Source organism: Suncus etruscus, chromosome 13 (assembly GCF_024139225.1).
Source record: "Suncus etruscus isolate mSunEtr1 chromosome 13, mSunEtr1.pri.cur, whole genome shotgun sequence".
NCBI classification, from domain to species: domain Eukaryota; kingdom Metazoa; phylum Chordata; class Mammalia; order Eulipotyphla; family Soricidae; genus Suncus; species Suncus etruscus.
Window position 1 is genome coordinate 36,320,813 of NC_064860.1, and position 21,583 is coordinate 36,342,395.

Sequence of the window (21,583 nt, forward strand, 5' to 3'; positions counted from 1 at the left end):
TTTTTTTAATCGTAACCTTGCAGATGCTATAATTACAATATTTTATGTATTATAGGACAAATCTAGAATAATGCTTTAAAATTAAAGAAGAGAAATGAATTTGCTTAGAGGAAAATAAAAAGCTATATTTCAATTAGAAAGATGTAGAGCCCCACTTTTTCCACTTTGTGTTTATTTGTTTAAACCAAATTTTCTTATGAGTTATGCTGTATGGAATTAACCATGTCTTATTTTTCTCATCATCTCTGTAATGTTTCAGCCTGTATTTAGTTTTGGTTCTCAACTAACTGTTTTTACTAGACCTATCAATGCAGAGCTATATATGACCTAATAGAAGTTACTAATACTTTGAAGAAAAATATTAAATAATATACCACAAAAAAGGTGAGACGAAACCTTGAATTAAGATATAAAACCAAGTTTAGGAAGTCATTTCTTAAGCATTTAAAGACTGCACTTCCTCTAGTAGATGTAAATTTCTCATCATGGTTGGCATAATATCTCTGAACATTTTACTAAATGCAATTTATGTGCATACTAGCAGAAGAGAAATGAACTATTCTCATTTGTATTTAGCTATGTTGTCAAATGTGACCAACTGAAATGCAAGAATTTGTTTTCACCCAGCAATATACATTACTTTCCTCTTGGCAAAGAAGCTGGTGTGAATGTTAGGTTTAGGCTTAACATTTACAACAGCGCAAATGTTTATGAATATTATGGAAAACTTATTTTAAAATCTTGATTTCCTTTCAGCGCATTTACATACTGAATGCTGATTAATAAATTAGGCACCAATCATGTGTAAATCAATGTAAATCACTAGTTTATGTACATAATATAAACTATGTAAACTTCATTTTTATGCAGGGCCTAAGTTTAGTTAAATCTGAGCCATTTAAAAACTAAAATTAAAATAGATTTTAAAATAAAGCATCTCACAAGTCAAAATGGGATAGTTTGACTAATTACCCTGATGTAAGGTAGCCTCAGGCTCTCAGGAACTGTCAAAGGTTCTTATCCTTCCCTAGTCTTTGCTCTTTGAAGACTTAAGTGGCAATTCTTCAGCTTTTCCACAGTTGGCTCACCTGACCTCAAAACCAGAACAATAAAGAGAGAGGGATAGATATATTTAAAAGGGTCACGTGTTTCTTGCATTGACTTTTTCCTGTATCTCTTTATTTCTTCTTACTTAGCATCTTCTTACTTAGCATTTCTTACACAGCTCCACAGAAGTCAACTCATTTCTTACTCATTCACTGATAAAAAAAAATAATATACCTTATTTATTTTAAATTCAATACAGACATTGGGAGGTCTCCTTTGTCTTTTTGATGCCAAGGCATTATGAGATATAAAAGCTATGCTATATCCTGCTAAGTCTCCCACGAAAATAATTTCTTTGAACCTTCTAGACCTGTATTTCTTCATAACTATATTAAATCTTGCAAATAAAGCACAGAACTATTTTTAATAAATTATTTCTCAGACAGTTTATCTTAGAGTCTTTTGAAGTGTCTTCTGTTTCACAGAAATGACATAGATACTTTGAACAATTGCATGTAAGGAGTCATCAAAGAAATGACTAAAATGATCACATGAATTTTTGTAAGGATCTTTATAGAAGCAATTAACAACAAATTAACAACATATCTAAATTACACTTTCCTAATCAAGAAATATTATAACTTTAAATTAAAGTGGAAAGTCTACTAGAATGTGAGTCAGGAAAATTGAATTTTAACTTATCATCTTGCCCAAAACAAGCTGTGTGACCTTAGGCATCACTCCAACTTTCTATGTCTTGGAATTCTCACCCGATAGTGAGGAATTTTGATGACAAGTCCAAAATCTTGTCAACTCTGAACTTCTATTTTGAATAAAAATTTAATACTTATGTAGAGTTGTGTTCAGTTAATTACTCCCAGCAGCTGTTTTTCCTCTTGGGTTGATCTCTATTATATCTTCTTTCTTCACAACTATCAACCCATCATTTTCAAAAGTCAAAAGTCAAACATTTCTAGAGTACAGGTTGCCTTGACTAGATCTATTATGCTTTTTTCTAATTAAAACTTCTTAACAATGCAAATAAAAGTATAACCCATTTCAGATTACTTGTAAGGACATTGAAATGGTTGGAATTGTTCCCTGGTTTCAACATAAATTCTAAGTGATGAGCTACATACTCTTGTAACCTTTCATAGGAAGGAAAATAGCTAGATTAGGCATGTAACAATTTAGGAGTTGCCCATCTGAGAGGAAACATCCTTGAATCGCATCCTGGGCCACTATGTCATGGCAGAAAATATATAGCCTTGGAAATATTGTTGTGCTGATATAGTAAAAATATCCGTAGAAAGTTCAAAAGGTCATTCTATGTGAAATAGACAACATAATAGATTTTGTTTTGGAAGGAATTCCTGGTGGTGTTTGTTTCCTTAAACTAGACTGACAGGCTATGAAATCAAGCAAGTGGACAGTGAGAAAAGAAAAATAAACAGGCCTGTTTTCTAAAAGTACTAGCACTAATATTTATAGAAGGATGCAGAGTTGGAAACGGTGCAAATTGTTGTAAAGCCAAATCAAATGGGAAGGCTAAGTTTTCTGAGAAAAAGCAAAACAGCAAGGTTGGTTTCTCAGGACTTGATGAAGAATTACTATTTTAAGTCATAATCTGAAGAGATTAAGCCTTCCTCTATCTCTCAAGATAAAGACACATACTATGCTTGAGCTCAATTTAGCATCTGTCTAAAGTAGATTTTCCAGGCACTATCAATGAGAACAGAAAAATTGTAAGCCTGCATCCACCAAAGAGCAGGGATTATTCATAAATTCTAAACATTAGTACTACTTTATGTAGATAAGGATATTCAATGTATTTCAATACTTATAAAATTCTCTGTAAGGGGAGGTAACCAGCTTGCAGAACAACCCCTTATGTCTACCATCCTTTCAGAGGTGCCTCTTTTTGAGTGGTGCTCCTGGATTTACTCTGACAGCTACATTCTTCCCTGCACAAGCCCTTGGTATATAAAGTCAGGCACTGAGTAAAATTCTGCTTCTTGCAAATGAAGAAAACATGCAAAACTACTTGCGTCATGATACAGAGCAGTAACTCTAAGCTACCTGGACCCTCTTTTGAATCCTCTTCCCCAAGTCTTTGCTCTTCGTCAGAGCATATAAATGTTGCTTCCTGGTGAATTCTAGCCATGATCTGCTCCCTAACTATTTACTGGGAGTGGAGGGGAAGGTTGAAAAAAGAAAATTACATGGGGTAGAAGCACAGGAAAACAGTTCATGTGCTTTACTTCACCCCTTCCTTCTCACTGCTCTACAGGAGGATATATACATCCTGCTCTTGGTTAGAATTCTCCTTATTAACAGTGTTATATACATATAAATATATATAAATATATAAATATATTCCTTTCTCAGCCCTGTAGACATAAACTGAACTTTCCTTGATGATACAAACACATGACCATTTTTTATTTGTTTTATTTGTTGTTCAATGTTTTTTTAATATTTGTTTATTGGGTGGAATTTTTTCCTTGGATACTAGCTCTGTGAAGGAAAATAAAAAGCGCAGTGTGTGTTAAAAATAAAATTTAAAAAAAGCTTTTTCCTTTCCTTTTAAAATGTATTTAAATTCCGTTTCTCTTTTATGTTTATCTTTACACGTATGGATGCTCTGCTCTTCTGTGATCTTAAAACAAAATGAATAAACGTGAAAAGGAGATGTGTCTTCATTGACTTGAATCACTTTTCTTGTGGTTGACTTCACTGTTTCTTGGTAGTTCTCAAGAATAAGATTGGAAAGAAAGTCAAAGATAATTGAAATTTTATAATGTCAAGGTGGATGTGTTACTGAAGAACTATTTGAAGACAGTCCATCAATATCATTAAAAGGAGTGTGGCATTTACAATAAAACTCTTCATGGAAGGAAAGAAAATTATTCTTAATTCATTCCAAGAAATTACCACAAAATACCATTGCAAAACTACAGATAAATCAGGAAGATATCTTGATAGTTGGATTTTGAGACCTGAGAAATTTAAGAACCCCCCCCAAAAAAAACCTTTAAGAAATATAACCTTTCACAGGATGAAGGGCTAGTACAGTGGGTAAAGTGCTTGCTTTGCATGAAGATGAACCAGGTTTGATCCCCTGCACCCAAAATGGTTCCTGAGCACTGCTAAAAATGATCTCAGGTGCTTATTTTCATGAAGATGACTCTGTTTTGATCCCCTGCACCCAATATGGTTCCCTGAGCACGGTTAGAAATGATCCCTGTGCAGATTCATGAGTAAGAATTGAACACATCTAGATCCAAAAAACAAACAAACGAAAAAAAAAAAAAAGAAAGAAATACATTCTTTAAATATTCTAAATAGTTTTCTAAATCTCTATAATAGGATTTGTTTTTAAGATTGTATTGTAATCAATGCCTACTTCAGAACAATAGAAGAAGCCAAATTTTCCTCTACAGTAGCTTATTATTCTCCCTAGAGAAAGGCTACTTGCTTTGAATTCTTGCTGAGACATATTAAGATCACATTTTTTTTTCTGAAATATCTCTGCATAAGTCCCATAACACTGGACAAAACAGGAAGAAGATTAAAAAGGGGGGATGGAGCAATAGCAGAGCATGTTGGGCATTTGCCTTGCAAGTGGCTGACCCAGGTTCAATCCCTGGCATCCCATAGGGTGCCCCGAACCTGCCAGGAATGATTTTTTTTTTAGCACAGAGCCAGGAGGAATCCCCTGAGCACCACCAGGGTGTGGCATCCCAAAAAAAGGAAAATAAATAATATTAACTAATAAGCTAACCACAATTTAACCAGGTACCATGAGTTAATTAAACATCAGAAGTAGTTGAGAAGTCTAAAGTTTGACTCTTAGGGAGCCAAATTAGATTAGAAAAAATAAGTGAGTGATTTTAATTCAGGATTATTGGTGTTGGGAAAACATAAGGAATACACAGTCTTCAAATTTAGTCAACACAAATGGACTTATCCCAAATCCATACACATGATCTGTTTTGTTGCAAAGACATAGCTTTAAAGTCTGATCTCCTCAAATGTTAATCTTAGGTAAAATTCTTAAAATTTTCTTCCCATTCCTTTTTGAGTTTACCACAATTCTAAAGCAAATTTGTTCTTGTTTAAGACATCAGCCAAAGTTCTGAGCTGCTCACTCTCAATTTTGACCAGTTCACTACAAATTCTAGGTTTCTCACTATGATCAGATTTGATAATTTTCAGAATAATCAATAGAGTTCTACAAGGTTATAGAGTTATACCATAGCAAAGGGATAAAACGAAATCAGGTCCAAAGGGAGAAATGCATAGAGAATAGTTTGAGAGTCCCAAATTTAAATTTTTTGTTGTCTTCTCCTTGTGGAATAAGAACACAATATTTTCCCAGAACTTTGTTGTAGAACAATGCTGTGTTGCTAACCAAGAATACTTATCCAAACATTGGTGTTAAGAATTTCCACTGGGTTTTCATATGTATGAATGATAAGTCATTTGTATTCAGTCCAGGCCTACTACTTCATGAAATCAGGCTAATATTGAGTACAGTATTTAGTGTCAATACTCTAATCATGTACAGCTTGTCTTCTAAGTTGGCTAACTTTATTCTCAAGCATCTCATCAGCATAAGATACCTGAGTCCATAATGAGTCATCTCCATTTTATAAAGTATCACGTATGATCTAGGAGGACATACTATAAATTAAATTTTTCTACACTATGAAGAAATAAGGATTTAGAGGTGACTTCAAAGAAAGCAAGGTCAAATTTATCTAGAGTCCAAATAAAAATCTTGAAAACAAAACATAATAATACTTAGCATTTCAAATAGCAATACCTAGTCTGAGATTTTATTCCTGTTAAACCACAAAAGCTTCAGAGTTAAAAAATTAATACTATCTTGAGGTTTTGCTGCCATTGGTGTCTCAAAAGAAATTCATTATAGTATACTGACATTTTCTATTCCCTTTTATCCCAACATTTAAAAGTATGTCAAAATAGTATGAGAACTGAAAAGGAGCTAGGTATGTGATTTTCTGCTCTTAAACAGAGGACTATGCACTGTTTTGCCCTAGTAATCATTTCAGACATAACATGATGAGAAACTAAAGGTTTAGCAAATATTTTTCAAAATACAATCAGTTGTGTTCAGTTTATACAACAAATATATATGTGGAATTGTTTTCTAAGCATAGTAGTAATATCCAGAGACAATAGAGACTCATCTCTAGTCCAGGAGATCCAGTCTACAGTTGGAAGCTTGCAATAAAGAGCCCCTAGTTCAGTTAGGGTAGAGAAGGGTTTACATTAATGATCGTTGAAACTGATATCTCTGGACAAAAATGGGGTACTCAAAGGGAATAAAGTGATATGCATGGTACCCCTTCATTAACAGTAGTGCAAACAAGAGTGTTAATAAGGGGGGAAAGAAAGAGGGAGAAAGAGAAGAAGAGAAAGAAAGAAATAAAATGTCTGCCCAGGTGCAGGTATGGGGGTGGGAGGGTGGGATACTGGAAATATTGTTGACAGGAAACATGCACAATTTTATAACCACGATGCTTAAATAAAGTAATTTTTAAAAATTTCTAAGTCATGTCTGGGAATAAAACAAGACCCTCTCTCTACTTTCCTTCCTATATTTTTCTTCTCTCATTCTTAGACTGGCTACAGGTAAACTTGAATCAGTCAAAACTATTTATAACCAAGAAAACTAAGAGTTATCTATGCTAGACTTTGTTAATTTGTGTCTGAGGAAATTCAGTCTGAGAAATATCATGTAATTTACCCAAATTTTATAAACTTAACCTTATCATGGCCTCTTACTTAAACTAACATTACATCATATAAGTATAACCTGTTTTACTCTGAAAGTGTTGGTTGACTGATCATTATAAATAAAATGCTTTTTAAATAAATATATAGGGGGTGAAAAAAATAAAATGTTTTTAAAATAAATATGTAAATATGTTTGCATAATAATCCTATAAGCTAGTGTAAAATTTTGACAGGTCATGCTATTTTTACTCTGTATCATCTTCTTCATAATTCTGCCTAGAGATAAAGACTTATTTCGTAAAGAACTTCTATCAATGGGTCTAATGCCTGAAAAGATATTCCTCCAAGTGGACAAACATCAGAAGTAGCATTATCAAACTCAGGAATGGAGAAGTGATTTGGTCAGATTAAGATCAATGGTATAGTTATATCCTCAAGAAGCTCCAGTGTGAATCATCAAAATCTCCCAGGTAGTCAATTAAAAATGGTGGACAGCATTTTCAGAGCTCTCCTACCACTGGATCTATCCACAGAACATACTCATTTATTAACATTTTTGTATTGTTTTGTATTGTGGCCACATCTCATGATGTTTAGGAGTTGCTATCAGCTCAGTTCTCAGAAATTATTCATGGGATTGCTCAAAGGACCATCTAGGATGTTAGAGATTAAACCTGAGTTTGCTTTGTGCAAGATAAACACCTTACCCAAACCATTCATGTTGGTGTTCTGCCTTGTTTGTTCTTTAATCCTAATATGTGATAATATAATAGAGGAAGGACATTAGAAAGATAGAATATTTGAATATTTATTAGTAAGGATACTAATGAAAACAATGACCTAAATCTGTTTTCACATCCTAAATTAATGTTGAAAAGGAACTGTGAATAAAAACAAAAGAAAATTATGTTTCGAGTTTTATTAGTGTTAACAATACAGACTTGCCATCTCAGCTGTAGTGGACACAAGTCATGCCATATTGATTGTTTCTCATGCCTACATACACCAGCTTTTATTTAGAATTAACTAAATTGTTTTTGGTTTTTTTTTTGTCAAAGCACCCTAAATAATTAAGTAAGTAACTCATCACCTTACTATACTTCTTAAACAAAATAGTAAGAATAAAGCAGAAATTGTAGCAAAAAACTCTGATGGCTACAGTCACTGATTTCATTAATATATTAAAGGACTGTTTTTAATGGTACATTTAACTAAAGCTAACTCAGTGATGGAAAGAAAATGCAGCCATTAAGCTCTGCATCTGTTGAACAAACTGAGGCTTCACGTTTGTGATGCATGATTACAGCACAAGAATATTACATACTAAGAGCAGAGTCATCAACATTAATTACTGCATTTAGTCCTACTTAAAACCTTCTGTACATGTAACATTTGCTAAAGACATTATCCTTTCCGAAATAATATGCACTAAAATATATCACCTAAGTAACAAAAGAACTAATTTGAGATTGGCATGTGTGATGCAGTGATGAAGAGAAGAAAAGAAATCTAATGATGACATCTGTAGTTTGACAAGTTGGCAAAAATAAAAAAAAAAGCAACTCATTGGGGAGGCTCACCAAAAGGGTGTGGCAGCTGCAAATAAAAGGCTATTTCTTAGTACTTAACAGGTTATTTAATGGGAATGGTAGAGGACTGTGGAGAGTTGTGAATACACTGATACCAATTACTGTGATATTCATTCATCCATTTATTTGGTCATTCACAAACATTAATGAAGTGATTAGTATGGGCCAGACACCATGTTCAATTATTCATTTGGCTCCCTGAGGGTAAGCTTTTGTCCTCTGGAGTTTGTTTGACTGGGCAAATAGGCATTTAACAAAGATTTATAAATCAGAATTTTTATGATGAAAATAAGGTATCTTAAATGGCCCTTTCATAATATGTCCATTTATCAAGGGAATGCATATGCCTATAGATCAATGTGAGTAGAAATGGGAACACTAAAAGGTGGGAGTAATCATAAAATATGAAAGAAACAGGAAGTTTTGGAAACACTTTTCTATATTCAGTATTCTAATTTTTTCTGTATTCTTATTTTAAACCATTTATTTCTGATGTAGTATTTTGTACTTTGTCACATAACTTTAGAAGATCACAAACACATACAACACACACACTGATATTCATCTGCTTTTTTTTATCAAAGTCTTCTCAATTTTAAACTTAATTCTCTACTTTATATTAACATCCTGTTATTTATCCCTTCTTTACCCAAGTATTTGGAATTCTTCATTATTTGTTGGGCCTGTACTTGATGCAGGGATATCACTGAAAGTGAACATGGGTTCTGTTTTCTTTCTTTTTTTCTTTTCTTTTTTTTTTTTTGTTTTTGCTTTGTTAGGTTTATTTGTTTTTTAATACCCGTACTCAAACGGAAGTTTTATGCATGGAAGGTATATGCTTTGCTTCTAAACCACTTCCCTGGCTCTCAAATTTTTTTTTCACATTCATTTCTACTGGCTTACTTAAGCTTCAGGTTTTTTTTTAAAGCGTATTAAGTGAAATGAAATTGTTGTAGCATATTGAAAGAAAAAATAAAAATGTGTATATTCATGCCAGGGATTGTTCTAATGGAGATAAAATAGTAGGACCAAAATGAAAGTACTATATTATTTTTGCATCTTCATGAAAATACAGCTTCTTAACCATTGAAACCTCATTTGGGAAAAGAAACAAGGTGAGAACCTACTGCACAATGTTTGCTGTCATTTTTAGCACAAAAGGTTACAACAAGAATCATGAGAACCTATATCAAGTGTGGAGCTAAACTATATTTGGAGATTACAGAGGCAGAAATGAGGGCAAAAAGTAGTTCATAACAGAATCCTGACCATTAAAAAGACAATTTAACCTCTTACGCATATTTTTAAATCATCATATAAATTATGTGTGGTAGTTTATATCTTAGTCCCTAAATATTTATGTTTGATTATTAATTTTATAATTCAGAAAAAATTTGTAAGACAATAGAAAGAAAGGGTAAAAGGTAGAAAATTTCCCTTTTTATAAGAAGAAATCCCCTAAGCACGATTCCAGAGTATGGAAGAAATCTTTCTTCTATAGTTTATTCAGTAATGGGTTTAAAGGTAAGACAGAGGGCAAGGAAGAGCTAGACATAAAATGCTGTTGCCAAAGGGCAGAGCATAGTAGAGTGGGCAGGGAAATTGCCTTGCATGTGGCTGACCCTCATTTGTTTCTGGCACCCCCGCACCTACCAGGTAAACCTTAAGCATTACCACATAAGAAAGAACAAAAAAGAAATAGAATGTTGCCAGGGCATTATCAAGAGAAATAGGCCTATATTCTTGATCATCTATTCATGTTTTTTATCATTCCCTTTACTTTCTCTAAAATCTTCTCCTTTATGAGACTGCCTTTCCCTGGGTAGTGCCTCAGTTTCTCCATCCCCAAAGAGATCAGTATTTGCATCTCAAAGAGATGTCATCTTTATGCCTTAGGGTTATTTCAGGGATCCCTTTTCTTTTTTTTTTAATTGAGACCATTGTTAATTGCAAATCCTTCATAGTTGTATTTCAGGCTTACAGTGACAGTGAATTAAGGCCATTCCCACCACCAGATTTGACTTCCCTCCACCAAAGCTCCAAGCATGCCTCACCTATCTACACCTTGAGCCCTCTGTCCTAGCAGTGTAGCAGGTACATTTTAAGTTTAGACTGTTATAGCTTTGAGTCTCTTGATTCTATTGTCGTTGATTTTGGCTTGGGTATTTATTTCTGACCTTTTTTTCCCCCACCAATGTACTTGAGACCAGTTGGCCCCTGGGCCCCATCCACTTTTTTTTTTTCTTTTCTCAATTTATGGAAGGAAGCAGAACTATGAGGTAAAATAAAGTAGGTCCCAAGGTCCTATGAAAAAGGTGGCAGCCCCTATCTAGAAGATACAGATAAAATTTTAAAAAAGAGAGATTAAAGGTTTTGCATAGGCACAGCAAACATTGGGGAAATTAGAAAGGAAATACCCTTGACCTAAAATAACAGGGTGTCTCTACCCATGAGCATACTATCATAAAACTGACTACAGGCTCCGGGCATGCTAATTTTCCAACTCCACGATCTTCATGGTCCCAGGAAAAGATCTCAATCATGATTGTCACAGTCAAGCTTCTGTAGAGATCTTGATTTTTGCATAGATCCTATGCTGAATCCAAGTGGCACAGAGCATCTTCTGATTTCATTTCACCATTAGGTGGTGAGATAGGGAAACCTCTTAAAGCAAGATGTTGCTGTTTCCTGATCTTAAAGTTCTCATATGAACCTACCTTGGAGCAAGCTGGTACAAGGCAGCATTAGAACCTCCTCCCGTGAAATTTTGATTCCTCATGCTGGTGCAGAAAACCATCCTGGTTACAAGGATGGGATCTAAGATTCAGGGTTGGATGGTTGATGTCCAATTATTGAGGCTTAAGTTGAGTCATGATGACAAATGTATAGGGTGAAAGCCATCTCTGCACTATACAATTTATGAGTTCCTACTTCTATTAGATAAGAATTTCTTCTTAAATATGTTTTCCCATTTTAATGTGCCTATACAAAAAGGAACAATGTCACATGATACTACTGGTGCATATGGGAGTAAAAATAACAAGCTAAACAATCTCTATAACCTGGTTCTAACCTGAACTCAGATCCCAAGAGAGACTTATCTACTAGAATTTCCTACTAAGCACATCCAAAAAAGGGATGGGGAAAGCTAACTCTTTATATGAAAAAATACACAAAGATTTATAACTATTAAGGAAATACATCTACAGAAATATACAAAGGAAATATAGATATTCTCTGTAAGTCCTTTGACACTGTCTGGGGGCGAGAATAAAAATCCAGAACACAGTTTCATCCCGTGCTGTGGTCTTGTGCATCTGAGAAATGGTTCACAGAAGTCAGGTATCAGGTAGTGCCTGAGCTGAGGGTCTCACTGAAGCCAAATCTGGTAGCAAGCAACAGTCCACAGTGAGGGGAGGAGGGAGAAAGGGGGCTTATAGGTTGAGTCAACAGGAGCAGTGGTGGTAGCTTCTTCCAGGGCCAAGATCAGGTGATCTGTAAGGCTATCCTTTCACTTTGGGAGCCAGATGGCAACTTGCTGGGGCAAGGGGGAGGTTCCAGTTTCTGAGGAGTTAATAACAGGTGGTAAAGAAAATTAAATTGGGAGAGATAATGAATTAGGGATGTGAGGATAGATGTGGATTTGTAAGGTGTAGGCAGAGGAGGGGGAAGAGAAGAGGTTATATATAACAGGAACTGTATACAACACAGTATATATAACAACTATATACAACATTTGTACAATACAGATTAGAGAGACATAGAGGTGTCTACCACATACATACTACACACATCCACAAAGACTGATGTTGGAGATTGATTTGTAGGTTGTAGAGGAAGAACTGACCCTTATGGAATGGGTCAGAGCACTTAAAAAATATGAGGCTGGCACAACAAGGGGAGAGGTTTCCTTTAGGCAAATGATCATTGGTGAGAGTAAACTTTGCAAAATAAAATCTTCCAGGGGTTATATTGTGCATGGAGCATTCTTAGAACAATCATCATTTTCATGTCTAGAATATTAAGCAGTAGTGTAATGAACACTGTAAGAGAAGTCTACCCCATGAAATATCATCTACTGAGTCTCAAGTATCCATGTTTTTTATGTGAAAGCAAACTGACAACATAACATTATGATATAATAGTAAACTAGCTTGAATTTTAAAAAAATGAAATGCAAAAACATACACAATGAATGGGGGCTGTAGCAAAAAAAAATAAAATCATCTTGATTTGATTACTAAAGGAAAAACACCCTATCTTCTACAACATCATCCCCTCCCCACTCCTTATAACATCTGCGGAAGAGAAAAGAGGCAATGACTTCACTGCTTCCTGAAGAGATGAATTAAACATGTGGATTGCATGTAGTGCTACCTTTATAGAGAGCTCTTTGAGGACTCTATAGAAACCAGAAAGAATGTATACTCAGGGTAGTATCTTGATAAATACCTGTAGCTTAAAGGAATTTCAAAAGAAGAGACAAATTTATTAAGGTGTTTGAGGCATGGACCAAATAGTCTAATAAGTCTAATGAGGGTGAGAAGTGGAAAGACTCAAAGCTTTACTTGATGCCTCCATACTCCTGAGTAAATTCTTTAAGTCAATCTGGCCCCTTGAAAGGTAGGGCCATTCTCTCTCCTCCCTCTCTTTCCCTCTCTTCTTTAGTCTCTCTCCTTCTCTCTTCTCTCTCGACTTCTCTCCCTTTCTTCTCTTTCTCGCTCTCTCTCTCCCTCTCGGTCTCCCTCCCTCTCCCCCTCTATTCTCTTTCTCCCTCCCTGCCTCTCTCCCTCTCTTCTTTCTCCCTCCTTCTCTTGTCTCTCTCCCTCTCTCCTTCTCTCATCTCTCTACCTCTCTCCCCTTTCTTTTTTCTCCCTCTCTCTTCTCTTGCTCTCTATATCTCCTTCTCTCCTCTCTCCATCTCTCCTCTCTCCTCTCTCTCACTCTCTCTTCTGTAATTCCCTAACTCTTCTGTCCTTTTTAGATCCATTTTAATGCAGAAAGAAGCTAACATTTTAATGTGAAGCCACAGTCCAAGAAGTAAGCAGATTAAAACCCAAAATTAGATATTTGACCTTCCACCAAATATTATTGGTCCTAAGATTCTAAAAATGCTCTGTATTGAAGTAGTACATACTATTTCACATAGCTTCATAGTATGGTTATCTTAGAGGACAAAATAGTAATATTAAAGGTGGAAAACAATCTATATTTCAGAGATAAGGAAACTTTGAGTCTCAGGAAATTAACTGTCTGGCACATCAAAGAGCTACTAAAAAAATTGAACCTCAGCACTCAGTCTCTGAATTTTGCTATAATATTAGTAATTTCTACTACAGAACTCTTTCTCCAATAGAAACTGGAAGGGGACTCTCTGTTACATGAAAATTTCAGTAGTTTACTTAAAACTGCTTAGGGGAAATCATAGCTGAATTTCATTGTATCAAAATTTATGGTCAATAATCTAACTCTTCTACCTCAGTACCTTAGAACGCAACTGTATAACGATGTGTCTTTTCAACCACCAATTAAACTATGTGATAAGGTGGAACTTTATTCCAATCAGACTGTCATTATAAAAAGGAAAGAGATCACAGGGATGTGCATGTAAGAAAGGACCATGCAAGGATGTAGTGAGAAGGTCTACACCTATAAACCAGAGAAGAACCTCAAGAAATACTGACTATGCCAGCATCTTGATCTTTAAATTTTACTATTCAGGGATATAAGTAAAATACATTTTTCTCTTATTATATCATGTAATTATTTTATTTTTAATTTATTGGTACTTTTTCTTTAGGAGATTTACCCAGTGGTGCTCAGGGGTTACTCCTGTCTCTGTACTCAGAAATGACTCCTGGCAGAGGACCATCTGTAATTCTGGGGCTAGAATCCAGGTTGGCCACGTGCAATGCAAGCTCCCTATATGCTGTACTATCTCTCTAGCCTCTCTTTTTATTTTATTGAGTTTAAAATATTTTATTTATTTGTCGTTTTTTGTTAGTTTGGCCTCACCTGTCAGTACTTAGATATTACTCCTGGCTCTATGCTCAGGAATCACTCCTAATAGGCATATGGGATACAAGGGATCAAACTGGGTGGGCCAAGTGCAAGCAAATACCCTACCCACTGTACTATCACTCCAGCCCTAAAATATTTTATTTTACTTCTTAATTTTAAGGGAGTGTTATTACACTGGTAATGGGTATGGCACAAGAAATATGAGAATGAGAAACTATTTATTATTATTATTATTATTATTATTATTATTATTATTATTTTGGATGTGGGGGAACACCTGGCTTTGCTCAAGGTTTTCTACTGGTCTGTACTCTGAGATCACTCCTGGTGATCACAGAGATGATATGGGATGCTAGTATCAAACCTTGTTGGCCATGTTCAAGAGAAGCACCCATTCTGCTGTGCTATCACTTCAGCCCAAGAGAGACCATTATTAATAGCGTTATAACCACCGAATCTCAGTTAAAAATTTAAATAATAAAAAAAGAGAAAATAAATATCTAAAAAGAAATCCAGTCTTGGGCCAGAGAGCATGGAGGTAAGGCATTTACCTTTCATGGAGATGGTCAGTGTTCGAATCCCAGCATCCCATATGGTCCCCTGAGCCTGCCAGGAGCGATTTCTGAGCATAGAGCCAGGAGTAATCCCTGAGAGCTGCCAGGTGTGACCCCCCCCAAAAAAAAAAAACCCAAAAACCTCATAAATTATCCAGTCTGAGGTATTTTGTTATGTCAGTCTTATTAATTGAATACAAAAAGTGAATTTATTACTTCATGTATAATTTTGCTAAGCATTTTTATTTTAATAATAGTTAACATAGTAATCAAAAATTCTTCCAAATCACTGTTTCTACAAAATGGTACATCTGTAGGTGAGGGTAGAAATAAAAATACATGTGCTTTTGTAGGATTTAAGAAAAATTAAATATTTGTCTAGAGTAATACTGTGAGATGACAGATAAATATGTAAATCTTATATTTGTGACAGATATTGAATAGAACTGAATTGTCCTTATTGATGACTACTATAGAATAATCTTGTCACAGCTCCAACATAACTCAGTTAAAGTGTGGTGTCCTTGAGTTTTTAGTTGAAAAGCTGATAAGGATTTGTTAAAAAAAAAAAAACATTGTATAGATTCAAAGATAAAGGTATACAAAAGGGAGTGAAGTAAGGAAATAAAAAATATGAACTATAAGAATTGAATGTTAAGCAGAAAACTGAGCAATATTTAATGGCTTAAAGTTGCATCTATTTTAATTATTTGTCAGATTTTATTTCAGTGCATTTTCCAAATAGTGCTCAGGTCTTTCTAGGCAATTCTCAGTCATCTGGGTGGAAATTCAATGCAGAGACAGAGTATTTGTTTCTGCTCAGGCCTTGTGATGGCAGAGATTACTTAGGGCCACTGTGTTGATACTCAGGTGTTTCCAGAAGCTGCAGTGTTCAGGGAATCTCCTGGTTCAGGAACTTAACTGAGGTCTGTAACATGTAAGGCTTGTGTCTAATCCCCTTGTGCTATAACTTGGGTCCTTTTTTTTTAGTTTTAATTTTTCATTGATTTAATATTTGTTCACAATATTTTGACATTTCTGGTTGTTACCATCATATTTTTATGTGTGCTGCTGTTGTTATTTCCATGACAAAGTCCCAGCATCACCACCACTATAAAGACATTTTTGCTAATCTTCCTACCCAATCCCTTCCCCTGGGCAACCACCTTAGTTTTCATAATTTAGAATTAGTTATGTTGTTTATTGCCAGCCTGTTTGTACTAGCAAATTACACACACTTGATTGTTTTGTTTAATTTCTCACTTATTTCACTTAGCATTAACAGCTCAAGTTCCATCTATATTATCACAAAGAGCAGTTCCATTTTTTTAATGGCAGAGTAGTATTTCAATGAGTACACATTCCGCAGCTTGTGTATCCTGTCATTTAGATGTGCTGGATGTTTGGAAGATTGTAAACAAGGCTGCTCTAAACAAACGCTGAGATTCTTTCAAAATAATGTCTTCATATTCTTTAGTTATCTAGGAGTGGTGCTATTAGATCATATTAAATACCATTGTATAGGGAATGTTTTACACTCTATGTAAGTTCCTTACAGTATCATTTTGCTTTGGGTCTGGGAGCATGTTCATAATTTATAAAGCATGTCCAGGGGAGCCGAAGAGAAAGCACAGTGGTAGGGCATTTGCCTTGCATGTGGTTGACCCAGGACTGACCTGGGCTCAATCCTCAGAGCCAGGAGCAAAGTGTCACCAGATGTGGCCCAAAAACAACAACAACAACAACAAAGAATGTCCACAAATAATATCACTTTTGAATTGCACAATGTACTAAGAGAGGAAATAACATTTCCATTTAACAAGAACCCTACTATAAAAAGGTGTTTTTGTTTGCTGTTTGTTTTGTTTTCGTTTTGGGAGCTACATGCAGCAGTGCTCAAGGCTTTCTCCTAGCTTTGCACTCAGGGATCACTCTTAGTTTTACTCGAAGGGTGCCAGAATTTTGATCCAGGTTGGTTGCATGCAAAGCAAGCACTTGAAACAGTAATCTCACTCCAGTCGCCTAGATAAGTTTTTTCTTGAAGGCCCAATGCATTTTTCTCTTCTATATGCTTTTCTATACCCCGATTATTTACCACAATGACAAATAGTTTCTATGTAAACGTCCTTCTTTGAATATTTTCAAGATGTCCCAAATGTGTCAACACAAATGGCCAAACCCCATATGCCCATCTCCTCCATTCACATTCAATCAGCCAGCCAGACAACCACCCCTCTGCTGGCAAAGTAAATAGCAGTGACCAAAACTTTTCCAAGGAACAACATGTTGAAGCTAATTTATTTTGTCAAAATAGTTTCTAACATCCTGTCCTGGCTTCTAAATTTGATTCCGTCTTCCCCAAATTTGAAACACCTTGAGGTGACATTAGCAAAATAGAAACTGAAACTATGATGTGGAATCCTGTCAACCTTTCACTATTTGTACCCAGCTATAGCTAGCACAGACCTTGCAAAATCTATCTCCTTCCTTTGTTCTTCTGGAGAAAATGAAAGGATCAGGTCAGGAGTTACAGATGCAATTGAAAGAGCCCATTTCTGGGGTTATTTGCTGCTGTTGGGCTTTTTGTTTGTTTGTGGATGAGTGAATGGCAAAAGCCTTTGTGTGAGTGCTTGTCTCTCTACATTTGGATTCTGAGCAGCTACTGGTCTATTTCCCAAAGGACAAGCTAGCTCATAGAGGTCAGTGGAGAGAGAGCAGAGAGAGCATAAGCCTTGGATCAGATAACAAAAGCAGATGTGGCTTGTGGCGGCTGGGCAAGGGAATTGTTAATAATCCAGTGTGCACCCAAGATTCTGTCAAACACAGGAATGTATGGCATAATTGTTTCTGCCTCTAATGATCTTAGTGATGTGGGAGACATGAGAATATTAAAACAAGACAGGAAATGGAAACTCATTTCCAACAGCTGCCAAACAGAATGGGATGTAAAATAGGGGTGAGGCATATTGAAATATTCACAAGGTTCACTTCACCAAAATGAAACTTAACTCTCAGGGATGTCAAATCCTCCTCCCTCTCTTTCATGCATAAGTCCCCTCCTATTTTTCATCAAACTGTTGCTCCTTGCATTCTTTCTGCATCCTTGACTGTCACTCTACTCCCTCATCACTGTCACTTCGCCACTCTTGCTTCTTAATTTCCTTCATTCTCCCCCCATCCTTTTCTTGCTACTCCATTATCCTGTCACAAACATGCTTTTACAGTCGTTCTTCCCAGTGGCTTTCTATCCCTCCCTCCTCCCCCTACCCTCTGTATGTATTACAAAAGCGAGGACAACACACACACACACACACACACACACACACACACACACACACACACACACACTCCTTATTCATGAATAATTAATCTGGGAACCACATAGCCTATCCCCAGCAGTTGACTACAGATGAAAACATGCTCCTTTGGAAAGAAAAAAAAAAGAAAACACTAGAAGGGCATCGGTGGTGAGGTTGCTGTTGCGATTCTAGGACTCGCCACCAGGGGGCAGGGCCGCTCGCTGGCTGGCTGGCTGGCTGGCTGGCTGGCTGGCTGGCTGGCTGGCTGGCTGGCTGGCTGGCAGGCGGGCGCCGGGGGTCGCTCTTCCCGCATGGCAGCTGACAGCCGCGTCACTTCGGCCGCCGGTGGGCGCGGGTGGGCTCAGCTAATAAGCAAGTGATTGGCGAGGGGGGCGGGCGGGCTGGCTGGCTGGCGGGTGGTATGTCGTTGCAGGCTGCAACAGTTGCATCTTTTGCAGAAATGGAGACTGTGTGTGTGTGTGTGTGTGTGTGTGTGTGTGTGTGTGTGTGTGTGTGTGTGTGTGTGTGTGTGTGTGTGTGTGTGTGTGTGTGTGTGTTCCAGTGATCTTCTTTGCCACTATGTCAGGACTGTAAAAGGCGGTTTTGCTCCCCAAAAGGAGACAGCAGAGATGGAGCCAGACGAGAGAAAGACAGAGACGGAGACAGAGAGACAGAGACAGAGAAAGACAAACAGAGAGAAGAGAGATGCAAAAGGAGACAGCAGAGATGGAGCCAGATGAGAGAGACACACAGACAGACACACAGACAGACACAGAGAGAGAGAGAGAGGAGAGAGAGGAGAGAGATGCAACAGTTGTATCTTTTGCAGAAATGAAGACAGTAGAAATGGGCCAGCCAGGAGTGTGTGTGTGTGTGTGTGTGTGTGTGTGTGTGTGTGTGTGTGTGTGTGTGTGTGTGTGTGTGTGTGTTTTAGTGACCTTCTTTGCCACTAGGTCAGTTCTGAAAAAGACAGTTTTGCTCCCTCAAAAGGAGACAGCAGAGATGGAGCCAGCCGGATGTGTGTGTGTGGGGGGGGAGACAGAGAGACAGACAGAGAGGCAGAAACAGAGAGACAGAGACAGAGAAAGACAGAGACAGACAGACAGACAGAGACAGAGAGGCAGAGACAGAGAGAGAGACAGAAAGAGACAGAGAGGAAAGAGTGAGAGAGGAGAAAGAGGGGGAGAGGAGGAAAGAGAGAGGGGAGAAAGAGGAGTCAGAGAGAGACAGAGAGAGGAGAGAGGAGAGAGAGACAGAGAGAGAGAGGAGAGAGAGAGGAGTCAGAGAGAGACAGAGAGAGGAGAGACAGAGAGAGGAGAGAGAGACAGAGAGAGGAGAGAAAGAGAGAGAGAGAGAGAGAGAGAGAGAGAGAGAGAGAGAGAGAGAGAGAGAGAGAGAGAGATTTCCACTGATCTTCTTTGCTACCAGGTCAGGACTGTAAAAGGCGGTTTGGCTCCCCCAAAAGGAGACAGCAGAGATGGAGCCAGCCTGGAGTTGTGTGTGTGTGTGTTTGTGTGTGAGTGGAGGGGTATGGGGAGAAGATTGATTTGAACCCAGCAGCAGGGTTGTCCACCCTGGCAGATTCCGCTGTGAACAACGACAGTGTGACCAGCTCGGCGGCAGGTGGCAGTAAAGCCACCTGCCAACGTGCAGCCTTCTGGATGAAACTGCTGCTCTGAGAATGTATTTGTCACAGTTCAGGTCCCCTGGACACATGCTGGGAAGGACAGGCCTCCCTGGTTCCTGATGTATCTCCAGAATTCCACCCCAATATCTTCTAGAATAGGGTGGAGAGAAGTAATAACAATAATGATGATACTGACTGCCATTGGCCAGGACACATATTGTTTATACCTAATCGGTAGTATATTATAACGAATACCAATATGTCAAAGTAGTGTTGATTGACAGATTAGTTCTTTGGTGTCTAGTGAGTGAAAGACTTTTGTGTGTGTGTTTTTCTCTTCCCAAAAGTATCTAGGTTACGGTCCCCTATTTCTTTATTTCTTTACTTTTTAAAAGATGCCTGGATATTTTACTACCTGTGTAAACAGAAGACAGTCTCCAGAATTTTACAATAATAAACTTTTTTATAAGGAAATGTTCATGTAACTGTCTAAATTTACACTTTCTCTGAACAAAAGAAGATCTGGAGACACTGAATCTAAAGGGGGATTTTTGATGTGTACTGAGGACAGTTAAGTGTGACAAGCTTGCCAACTCATTTCTCCCTATATTTTTTTAAATTTTAGACACTGTGATTTACAGTATAGATTAATAATGGAATGGAAGTTTCTCTATGAAAAAAATAACTTTCTAACACATATAGTGTCTACTTTCCTGTACCATGTCCCATGTCACCCCACTACTCTCCCTCCATCTCCCCTACAATTGTGATAGGCTTCCTATAAAAGAGTTCTCCATTCTGCTGCTCAGAGAATTTGTTGTTTCTTTACATATTATTTGATATACTTGATTGAGGGAGATCATTCCTTATCTGTCCCTAATATCTTCACTCAGATCTTTCATCTACATGGCCTTGGAGAGGCATCTGAACTTAAGACTCCTACTGTCCTTGTGGTTTATGGAAATGAATAAAAGCCATCAGAAAAGAGGAGTCTCCAAGGATTTCAATTTAAGAGACTAGTTAATCTGTGAGAAATGTAACATTGGGGTTCTGGGAAAGAATAGATGGCTAAGCCAATAGATGTAGCTTCCTAAAAGTATCCTAATGAAATAGCTGAACACTAGGATGTTGGAGAGTTAGGACACCAGGAACATGTTAAAGGTCCATTTCCCACTTGATAGCAAAGGAGAGGGAGTCAGTCACCAGCAGAAGTCTTTGCCATGAGATAGGCCCTATATATGTATAGGTCTGATCAAGAAAAGAAATCTTGTGTTCGCTTTGGCAGCACATATACTAAAATTGGAATGATACAGAGAAGATTAGCATGACCTCTGCGCAAGGATGACACACAAATACGTGAAGCATTCTATATTTTTATCTTTACTGTACTAGGAGTATGTGAATAAACACAGACCTTCCTCTGAAAAAAAAAAGAAAAAGAAAAAGAAAAGAAACTTTCTTAGGCTTATTCAGAACCCTAGTGATTCTTATATCAAGAGATCAGGCTTCTCCAAATTCAAAAATAATAAAAGTAAATTTACCTAACAATTCTGATATACAGAAACTGAACTAGCATTTAATTTGACTGATACAAAAGGATGTATATTTCACCCATTCTTTCAGATACTTTTAGTCCTAACCTTTAGAGGGCCTTTTTTAGGTTAAATGTGATCCACTTAA

General features: G+C 36.9%; 1 non-coding gene across 1 annotated transcript; it reads left to right on the forward strand.

Moving 5' to 3' along the window:
- Positions 1-21,172: 21,172 nt before the first annotated feature.
- On the forward strand, positions 21,173-21,279 carry LOC126026661 (U6 spliceosomal RNA). The gene has a single exon (XR_007501884.1). It is a non-coding gene; the product is annotated as a U6 spliceosomal RNA (small nuclear RNA).
- The last annotated feature ends 304 nt before the right edge of the window (positions 21,280-21,583 follow it).